The following is an 11,741-nucleotide window of genomic DNA, read 5'->3' on the forward strand; positions in this document are numbered from 1 at the left end:
GGAAATGTTTTGCCACACCCCTTGCATTTGTAAGGTACAACTTCAGTATGTCCCATCTTGTGATCTTTTGGTAAGATCCTTGCCACAAAGGTTACATTTATGAGGTTTCTCTCCAGGATAAATATTCTGATACCTAGTGACAAGTGACCAATAATAAGAAACTTAGCCATATTGATTACATTCATAAGTATGAAGGATTTTGTGAACCCTCAGTTTAAGGCACAACCCAAAAGCTTTACCACATTCAGTGCTTCTGTATTGTCCTGTCCACTATGGAAAATCTGATGATTGGTGAGATGTGAGCCCTGGGTAATGGTATTTCCCATTCATGGCATTTATGAGGTAACAATATCCAGAATCAATTCCGTGGTGGATGAATTCCTTGATTTCCCTCCAGTATGACTTTCTCAATGCAGCTAAGATGTGGAAACCTGTCAACACCATTGCTTAAAGTCCCTCACCAGTACAGATTCCCTGACAGTAAGTTAGCCTTGAAAGTACACTGAAGCACTTGTCACGCTTGTTATATTTGTAAGGTTTCTTTCCAGTATGAATTCTTTGGTAGAGCTTAATGTAGGAATTTTTACTAAAGACCTTGAGACATTCATGAAACTTCCATTATTTCTACCTAGTATGGGTTATCTGATGGTAAGTGAGGTTTTGCCATACTCATGACATGTGCATGGTTTCTCCTCTGTGTGAATCTCCCAGGACTTTAAAGTGTCAATTTTGAATGAAGAGCTTCCCACATACATCACACGAAATACGGGTTTCCACTCTGTATTTATTATCTAATGTGTGGTGAGGATACAGATGTGAGTAAAGTCTTTTCAACACTCATTATTTTTCAAAGGTTTCTCTCTGGTATGAATTTTCTGATGAAGCAAAACAATGTTTTCAACTAAACACCTTGCCACACTCATTACCATTATAAGGTTTCTCTCCAGTATGAATGGTCTGATGACCTAAAAGATGTGAATTTTGACTAAAGACTTTCTCACATACATCACATTGATATGCCCTTGCTCCTGTGTGGGTTCTCTGATGTCGCATGAGGAATGAGGCATAACAAAAGGTTTTCCCACACTCGTTACATTTATAAGGTCTCTCCAGTATGAATTGTCTGATGAATTGAAAGATATGAACTTTGACCAAAGACTTTCCCACATACATCACATTTAGATGGTTTTGTTCCTGTATGGATTATCTGATGTTTTTTGAGGAGTGAGGCATAATAAAAGGCTTTCCCACACTCATTACATTTGTAAGGTTTCTCTCCAGTATGAATTCTGTTATGAACTCTAAGGTCTTTCTTTCTACTAAAGACCTTCCCACACACATTACATTTGTAAGGTTTCTCTCCAGTATGAATTCTCTGATGAATTACAAGGTATGAATTCTTGCTAAAGATTCTTCCACATACGTCACACTTATGTAATTTCTCTCCTGTATGGAGAATCTGAGGTCTATTGAGGTATGATATGTGCAGAAAGATTTTGCCACACTCATTACATTTGTAAGTTCTTTCCCTCTGTGCTTTCTGATCTTGTGTCACTATTAAAGACTGCATATAATTGCTCCCATGTATATTAGAAATGTTCACTTGGACACAAGGGGAAATTCCCTGAAGTGGTGAAAATGAGGCACTACCCTTCACACTCTTGTCAGCTTGATTAATTTCATCAATTTTCTCTTCACTTTTAAATATATGCAGTTCATCCAGAAAGCTTAATGGAAACCTATTTTCAACAGGCTTGATTCCTGCAACACTTCTTCCATTTCGATTTCTCTCATCAGTGAGATTATCATTTTGGTTTACTGGCATTCCTTTGCAATTTCTTTCCTCATCACTCTGCTGAGAATCAAATTCTTGTATATTTTCCCAGATGACTCTGAGGTAAAAACGTTTCATTTCATTCCAGTTATGTCTTCAGAACATCAGTGATTGGAATACTTCTCCCCTATCAGTGTTTGCTTTTAGTTGTAATTTCTTAATCACATGTATATGAGAGATATCAAGGGAGAGCAGGTTCCTGTAGGTCTCCGACATCACGTCCCTGTACAAGGCCCTCTGAGCAGGGTCCAGGCATTCCCACTCCTCCTGAGTGAATTCTATGGCCAAATCCTTAAATGTCAGTTGTCCCTGAGAAAGAGCCATTTCTGACTCCTTTTCTTTTCCCTTCCTCCTCTTCAGGGCTTCTTCCTCAGACAATAGGAGTCTTTAGAGGTCATCTGTAACGGCAACGTCTGGATTTACGTAGGGTGGAGGGCCGGTTGCTGGGATTTAAGGTTTGTAGAGATGCCCACACCGGAAGGTGGAGAAAGGTGGACCGCACAGCACAGACTTAGGAGAAACTTACGCTTTCCAGTGTGACCTCTCTATAGTTTTTTTAAACAAAAACTAAGTTGGGAGCCACAAAGAGAAATGCCACTTTCTTCAGAATTTTATTTAAGGAAATATTCAGATTAAACTAGCCTTTATTGAATAGAAAATACACCTAACATTCTAAAGCAAACTATGAGCATATTCATACTATCATATTAGAAAATCAGACACCAGATCTAAGCCTGAATTCAACTTAAAAAATAAAATTAAAAAACTAATACAGGAGGGACTTTTGTATGGGAATAGGAATAGGGTATCCGCTTTGAAAAGCCACTCTAGAATTGAGGTTGTGACTTGTTATCTGACAATGTAAATGCAAGTCATTTTTGTAATTATTTTTATTGTTAATAAATTCTACCCAGTTTGGATGAGGCCATCAACACGTTAATGTCAATTCAGGTTTTGAAAGAGAAAACGAGACAGCAGTCACAATCAAGATGCCCGGATTTCTCCCAATTACTGCCCCCAATTATTTTCACATCTATTGCTGACATGTTTAATCTCCTTCTCCTGGCCTAACCATCAGTCAGCTCAAATGGGGCAAGAATGCTAATTCTAGCTAATGCATGACTCAACAGAGTGTAGGTCCAATTTAAATAATTAGAAGCCTATTTCATTTCTTCTCTCCCACTCGTAAGTGCACTTGGAAGGAATGTGCATGCTGAGCTTCAGGCCTTTAACTTGCGGGGGGATGATGTATTGACCTTCTTTAAGCCCCTTTCCTTACCAGCCCTTCTCTGTCTCCTAGGACACTGAAGATAATTTAAAGCTATTGGATGATAATCAATAAGCAAGGGTGGTCTCTATTGCCTGACTCAAAGGTCTTTGATCTAGTAAATCATCAATTACCGCTGCCTATATTAACCTTCCAGTTAACTGGGTGACCTGGACTGGTCCTCTTATTCTTCAGGTAGATGAGGACATGAGCCACACAGCAGTTTTCTGCTGCTGAAGTGAGTCTGCAGTTCACTTGGGCTTGGGGCTTGTCTCCAGTTTCTCTGCAAAGGACTTCCCTCCTCTCCTCAAGTGGTGAGAAATCTCTTTCCATTTGGCAAAGGCCTGAGGCATAGTTTTGTTGCTTGACTTGGGGACATTCATATGCATCCCCTTCATTGGTTGCAGGCCTGTGAGCGCCAGACCGTGAGGTTCTGGAGACTCAAATACATGGAACGGGAATCTCTGACCAGAGGACCTTCATTTGTAACAAGTGTCTTTGAATTGCACTTGGAGCAATACTGGGACAGTGATGAGCACAGAGGACTCTGTTCCAGGAATCTGCATTTTAACAAACTGGGCAATTCTTTTGCACAATGAAGTTTGAGAACCTCTAATCTCAAAGGGATACAACAAATAAACAACTGACTTGCACAATTAAGTAAGAATGGAATAGAGGCTAAATAAAGCTACTAGCAATTTGCTGTAGAACAGGAGAAAACAGAAAGAGATCAGAAGTTCACTGAATGCCCTTTAAACTGCCCATGAGGAGACTAGAAGGTGATGGTTGAGAATGGGAGGGATGATGTTCAGACAAAAGGAACAGCCTGGGCAAAAGTTCATGGAAATAAGAGTGCAGAGTTTATTTGGGAATTTGGAAATAATCCAATGAATTAGGGATTTGAGGTGTACAAGGTGGCAGGAATTGAAACTGACAAGGAAGTAGGAGTCAATCACAAAGCACCTGAATACAGTCCTTCAGAGAGTGAGGGCAGGGATCTGGTCCAATGATTAAGAGCAAATTTAAATAATCAGAAATCACAGAGGGATGGAAAGAATAAATGGAATGGGGGTCAAAATTATTCAACATTCAAAATACCTTTACCCACTGCCTATTTCATATTTTACTCAGTCCCATATTAATTGAATGCCTGACACAAGAGTAGGCTCCAAAGAAATCATGCTCAGCAACACAAACATGGTCTCCCTTCCATCGTAGGGCTTACAGTTTAGCATTTACTATGTGGCAGGCACAAAAACCAAAATGGCACCTCAAGGAATTTATGGTGTAAAAGAGGATTGTCTAACACACACACACACACACACACACACACACACACACTTACACACATCACAGTAAACCACAAGAAAGGCAGGAATGAAACGTTAGAGGACTAAGTGAAGAAGGACTACTTGAGAGGTTCCTTAAAGCATAAACAAGATTTTTGGCAAAGGGAAGATGGAGGAATAGAGAATTTTAGTCAGAAGGAAAGAAAGCAATTAAAGGGAAACACAGAATGAAAACAATGAGGATGATGATGACATGGCAATAATGTGCCTACAATGTGATAGGCAGATCTGTCTTAGACCAAACTTCCTATAATTTTTCTCTACAACACCCTAACAATTAACATGAATAAAATTAGCACTGGTAAATAATAGTATAAACAAGAAGAAAATGAGGACCCATAGAAGAAAGGATAATATTTATAGCACATTTTATGTTTTTCAAAGCATTTTTACATATATTATGTCATTTGATCTCCACAAACACCTTAAAAACAGAAAAAAAAAAAGAGTATAAAAACTAGTAAACATTGTGTACTAAATGTCTAATCTTTCACTTTTATCCTAAACTCTTAAAATCTTCCATTCTATTTTTTTTTTTTTTGGCGGTATGCGGGCCTCTCACTGTTGTGGCCTCTCCCGCTGCAGAGCACAGGCTCTGGACGCACAGGCTCAGCGGCCATGGCTCACGGGCTCAGTCGCTCTGCAGCATGTGGGATCCTCCCAGACCGGATCACAAACCCGTGTCCCCTGCATCGGCAGGCAGACCCTCAACCACTGCGCCACCAGGGAAGCCCAATATCTTCCATTCTTAAGCGGTTTTTTGTTTCTTTTTTTTTTCAAGGTATTTTCATTTTAATCAAAAACTAGTTTTACTGTTTTTAAGAGGAAAAATTAAAAACCAAAAATTGCCCATAATCCCACCACCCAAATATCCCTTGTCAATATTTTTTAACTTTTTATTTTAAAATAATTTTAAACTTAACAAAAAATCTGCAAAAATAGTACAGTTTCCGTATTTCCTTCACTCAGCTTCTCCTAATTTTAACTGACACAGTCATACGTATTACAATTAGCAAGCCAGGAAATTATCATTGGCTGAAGTGAACCAGAGATCTTATTCAAATCTCACCAGGTTTTCTCCTCATGTCCTTTTTCTGTTCCCGCACCCCACACTGCATTTAGTTGTTTTGTCTCTTTAGCTTCCAATCAAAGACATTTCTTCAGTTTACACTTGTCTTTCATGATCTTGATACTTTTTCTGAGTACTGGTTAGCTTATTTGGTAGAATGTCCCTCAATTTGAGTTTGTATAATATTTTCTGATTATTAGTTTGAGGTCATACATTCTAGGCATATGACAGAATATCATAAAAGTGAGGCTCTGCCCTTCTCAGGACATTGCATCAAGAGGAACGTAATATGAACATGTCTCAGAACTTATAATTACACGGTTAAGGCGATGGCTCTTGAGTTTCTCTCCTGTAAAATTACTATTTCTTCCTTTGTAGTTGACAAACATCTTGGAAGAGATACTTTGAGACTATGGTATTATACTATTTCTCCTCAACGTTTGCCCACTGATTTTAGCATCCTTCCACAGGTCGTCCTTGCAACAATTACTATCATGGTGTTGCCCGGTGGTGATTTGGTATTTCCCTCATTCCTTCTATATATATTAATTGGAATTCTTCTGTAAAAAAAGAGCTGTCTCTTCTCCCCATTTATTTGTTCAATTATTTAAATGAGGATGGAGACCTGAATTTTTTTTTATTCTTTAAGTCATAATCCAACATTATTGTTACCTTTTATGTTGCTCAAATTGTCCACTTTTGCCATTGGGAGCTCTATTAGGTGGGTTTCTGTTCCCTTTTGACAACACTTCATCTTTTTAATTAACTTTTTTTTATACTTCTTTGCTTTCAGATACTAGAAGATGCTCCAGGCTCATCTTGTATTTCCTTGCTCCAGCCCTAGAATCAGCCATTTCTCCTGCAAGGAGCCTTGATTACTTTTATCAAAAATGAGACTTAGACACCAAGATCTAGGCACTACACATGCTCATTGCTACTGGAGCATTATTGTTCCTTGGCCTTCTAAAGGTGTTCTGATTCCAACTCCAATTCCCCCATACCACCAAGCAATGCTCTGGCACCAGCTTGGTATCCTACCATTCAACTCAATTCTTACACTATCTTCCCAGAGATAGTGGCAGATCCCACAGGTTAAAGGCTCAGTCCCACAAGGCCACCCCACCCACTCTCTTCGGTCACCAATCACAAGCCTAGGTTATTACCTATGTTTCTGACCAACTGATTGTAGTTCAGAGCTTCCAACAACCCCCTCCTTCAGTTTGATTAATTTTCTAGAGCAGCTCACGGAACTCAGAGAAATATTTTACTTACTAGATCACTAGTTTACTATAAAAGGATATAATTCAGGAACAGCCAGATGGAAAAGGTGCATAGGGCAAGGTATGGGGATGCTACATGCCCTCTCCAGGTGCATCACTCTCCCCAAATTCCCACATGTTCACCAACTGGAAGCTCTCTGAACCTTGCCCTTTTGGTTTCTTATGGAGGATCATTACATGGGTATGATTAATTAAATCACTGGCATTGGTAACTGATTCAACCTCCAGCCCCTCTCCCCTCCCCGGAAGTCAGTCATACCCCTCTATTCATGGTTGTTTTCCTTGCAACCATCCCCCATCCTTAGGTCACCTCATTAATATAAACCCAGTTATGGTGGAAAGTGACTTGTGAATAACAAGACATCCATTTCACCTTTATGGCTCAAGCGATTTCAAGAACTGAAAACAAGAGACTAAATATTTATGACAAAAGATGCTCCAATTGCTCTTATCACTCAGAAAATTTCAAGGGGTTTGGGAGGTGAGAGCCAGGATCCCTGGATGAAGACCAAATAATATGAGAAATATATTTTGGTCATCTGAATGGCCAAATACATTTTTCTTATAAATTACAGTGTTGCAATCTCTAAGCAGACAGAGTTGGGAAATATGTGTTTCATACTAACCCATGCATATACACCCATTTATATTTTTATCCATTTATCTGTATACATATTAAAAAACATGAGTTCATACTGATCCTTCCAATTCCAATCCAACACTGTGATGTTGATTCTAGCCTTCCCCTTTTCCTTACTAACAATCTTTTTTTCCAACAGTGAGGAGCCTGGCTCTCATTATTAACAATATACTCACTTATTCAACCTTAGTATAAACATAAAGAGTTTAGTTACAGAATTGCTAAATTGTATTCCTATGACAAAAAGATTTACTAACTAAAGTATATCATTTGTATACAGTTCTTTCATCTCTAGCCTTAGAGCATCCCGTCAAAATGCTTTGTTCCAAAGTCACCTAGGTAAGCTCTTGTTTCCTCCAGCCCCTTCAGAGTGGTTATGCTTTTCATTCGTAATACAATTAGGTTTATTTACTACTATTTGTATTCTACTTTGGGTTCACCCTCCAACATTTTGGTTGACTGTATACATGTATTTATTTTGAGAGGTATGTAAAACATTTTCCATAATTTTCTTTTTAATCCATTTAGAGATATAGATCTCTTTGCTGGGCACCTACCATGTGCCAAGGACAGTCTGGGTATTTTTATTATATAAGGCTATAAAAACATAACATGCCATTTTAAAGATTAATTTCTAGGTTATGAAACCTTATGCCAAGATAAAAAACTGATTTACCTTATCCACCAAAAGATGGTGCCCCCTGGGACTTCCCTAGAGGTCCAGTGGTTAATACTGTGCTTCCACTGCAGGGGGGCACAGGTTTGATCCCTGGTTGGGGAACTAAGATCCCGCATGGCTTTTGTGCACATTCCAATCACCTTAGAACTTTTTAAAATCCTGGTGCCCAGCTCATCCCCCAGAACAATTCAATGAGGATGCCTGGGCATGGGAGTCAGGCATCCATAGTTGTTAAAGATCTCCAGGTGATTTCAATATGCAGCAAAGTTTGGGATAGAGAATGGTTACCAAAATGACCAAATATTTAGATCCTACCACAGCTCTAAAACCCAGCGAAATAAAAATGATTATCTCTCCCTCCCTATCATAAATAGATTTTCAAAGACAAGGAGCTTTGGAATTCTTAGAGAAAGATATTATGTAAATACAGGCTACTATTGTTGCGAGTTGGCAGGTGTCTAGGACATATAGTTTATTCTCTTTAATCATTCAAATGAGGCCAAATGTCCCAGGCATGTGGAGTCAGCCCATCATTATGCCTAATGATGCCACTGAGGATCCAAACACAGGTGTTGTGAGCAGCAACAGGAGCGATCTTCGAGTTCCTTTCTACCACGGGGACACCCTTCAGCTGCACCTTTCAGCCAACCTCGTCGCCCCACCCCCCCACCCCCGAGGTCTAGGATCTGCCACTGTTCAGTTTGGGCTCAGCAACATGTATTGCAGAGCAAATGGTATTTTCTCCACTGACCGACGGGTATGAAAAGGAACAGACCTTACCCTTTTATCCAAGGCACATCTAGCCTCATTATACAAAATGAGGGTTTAATATTAGTCCACTCATCTGAGTCCATTTCAACATCAAACGCACCCCAATCTAACAGCAAAGTTTAGAACTGCTGATATACCACACAGTAACCTCCTGAGTCTTGTTCTTTCTTCACCAGTAACTATAGCAATAAAAGGTTGGAAGGAGAGTATAAATATTTCAAGGCCAAAATAAATCTTTAAATGTTGAACAACCGGGTTACGTGATGGGTAAACTGGAGACTGGTCTTGAGATGGCAGCTTGTGGAACAATGATAGAAAGAGCAAAACCTTGGCCATTCCTCCCCATCAGTACAGCATTAGTGGATGTCAGCTTTGTAATAGCTTAACCGGCTAAAGCCAGCAGATGGTGTTTTTATGGCCCTATATAAACAGTATTAAGTCATTTTAACTCTTTCCCCATAACTCAGGTTTCCAATCCAGGCTGCACTTGTCCACCTCTCTCATCCTCTGAGATGCTCATGAGGAAGAGTCCTAACATTTATTAAGCACCCATTATGCACTAGACACTTCTCATAGGGATTTATTAACCAACTGGGGTTAATACAGAGAACAACTACTAGCAGCAGAGCCAAGATTTGAACTGACTGTTTGACTTCATGGCTGTGGCTCCTCCCACTATGGTCCTATCATTCTGAACCTCTATTTTCACTGATTAAATGCACAGGGACGGCTTCTCTGGTGGCGCAGTGGTTGAGAGTCCGCCTGCCGATGCAGGGGACGCGGGTTCGTGCCCCGGTCCGGGGAGATTCCACATGCCGCGGAGCGGCTGGGCCCGTGAGCCATGGCCGCTGAGCCTGCGCGTCCGGAGCCTGTGCTCCGCAACGGGAGAGGCCACAACAGTGAGAGGCCCGCGTACCGAAAAAAAAAAAAAAAAAAAGCACAGGGAAGGGAAAACAGCTGAAAACTGTTTGCTGAATGATTATCCTCATAGTCCATGACTAAAAGCATCTGAATCAGTATGGCTTGTTCCTATTTGAAATTATTACCACTGTGAGTTTCTCACGTGTATTTGATATATTGGTTTTTCTGTTTTACACTTGTAAGAAATATTGTCTCTTCAGATATGAAACTTTATCATCGACTTCTTCCAATCCAATTAATTTTACCATGCATTGATTAAACTCTTATTTAAGCATTTCAGCATTTTAAAACACAGTTTTCTAATAGGTAAAGTCACGACTTTCATTCAAAATCGTATATGTCAAAGATTTTATTCAACTCATTAATTAATGAGTGAACAAGTGAGATATATATAGCCAATTTAATAAATGAATGTTAAGACAAGTTTGCTGGGTTACATACAAAATTGACTAATGCCTTACAGGGCAATATTCCATAACCTCCAGGGTTATCCCTTCCAATAGACAGGTATTATTTGCATCTCTACTGGACAAAAATTGACAGGTTAACCTATGCCCATATACAGTTGTAAAACAGAACGGTCAATAGAAAATCAAGCCCAGACCTGGGGTTAAACACACTGTGATATCTTTGGCTTGCTTCCAAGTTTTTGATAATTTTTCAGACAGTGTTTAAGACACTAAAGTAGAAGAGGTATGTATATACAGTGACTAGGAAGGTCTAATCACAGTCTGTGATGCCCTGTAGGGGTTCAAAGCTTGGATACATTCATAACTTGAAAGGCATCTATAAGTAATGTAGTATAAGTTGTACCTATTTGTGCTGAAATAAATCAAATTTAGGGGAAGATTATTGTAAGCTGAGTTAATTAAGGAAAGACAGCATCTTGGAAAAGGAAGGCATCTTTTGAGCAGAGCTTGATAGAAATGGTAGGATGTGGTTTAATGAAGATAAAAAAGCAGAGGGATCCAGATCAGCATAAAAGGTAAGCTCAGAGATGAATCTGTTCAACACTGGTTCACAGACTTGACAGCACACTGCTTTCACAGTGCTTTCACCTGCGGAGTTTTTTAAACTCCTGCTGCCCAAGCTGTACCCAGGCCAATTAAAATCAGCATCTCTACTGACCCGAACATCAGTAGTTTGTGAAGCTCCCTGGGTGATTTCAACGGGCAGCCATGGCCTCTGAAGTGTGGCGCACAGACTGGCAAAACCAATAGCACCTGGGACTTTGTTGGATTGCTAGGCTTTCAGCATCCCCTCCCCCATCTACTCAAACAGAATCTGCGCACCAACAAGATCCCAGGTGATTCACCACACATCGAAATTGGAGATGCTTCAAGATACTCTGCTGCCATTCCCACCATCCCTGACTTAGGAACCACCTGGAGCATTCGATTAACATGCAGCAGTTCCAGGCGCCTCCCTTACGGAGTTAGGGATTCAGAGATAGAGTCAATAGAAGATGGGATTTAACATGGGATCCTTGATATTCTTATCAGAAGTTTGGGAAACGCTGAAAGTACTTCCTCATTTGCAGGTTGGTCGATAGCCTTGACTATCAGACTGAAGGAGATTTAGCTTGATCTGACAGTGGTTCTCAACTCTAGTTATGCATAAAATTACCAAAAGATGCTTTTCAAAATACAGCTATCTTCACCCCACCTCCGGAGACTATTTGGTCTGGGTTTAGGCATAGGTGTTTTTGTTTGGTTGGTTGGTTGGTTGGTTGATTTTGTAGCACACTAGCTAATTCTTTATAATCAGAGTTGAAAAATCACCGTTAGGAAGCTACCACCTCTTGAAGGAGGGACACATGTGATGAAGGTGATATTTTAGGAAGTGTTATCTGACAGTAAAATATAAACTACAGATTAGGTATTTAAAAAATCTAAAGATACCTCCTAGCTAGGTTGTAGTGATCAAGTACT

General features: G+C 39.8%; 1 pseudogene; it reads right to left on the reverse strand.

Annotated features, from left to right (window-relative positions):
- Positions 1-897: 897 nt before the first annotated feature.
- On the reverse strand, positions 898-2,224 carry LOC137230779 (zinc finger protein 813 pseudogene; annotated as a pseudogene).
- Positions 2,225-11,741: the final 9,517 nt, after the last annotated feature.

Source organism: Pseudorca crassidens, chromosome 1, assembly GCF_039906515.1.
Source record: "Pseudorca crassidens isolate mPseCra1 chromosome 1, mPseCra1.hap1, whole genome shotgun sequence".
NCBI classification, from domain to species: domain Eukaryota; kingdom Metazoa; phylum Chordata; class Mammalia; order Artiodactyla; family Delphinidae; genus Pseudorca; species Pseudorca crassidens.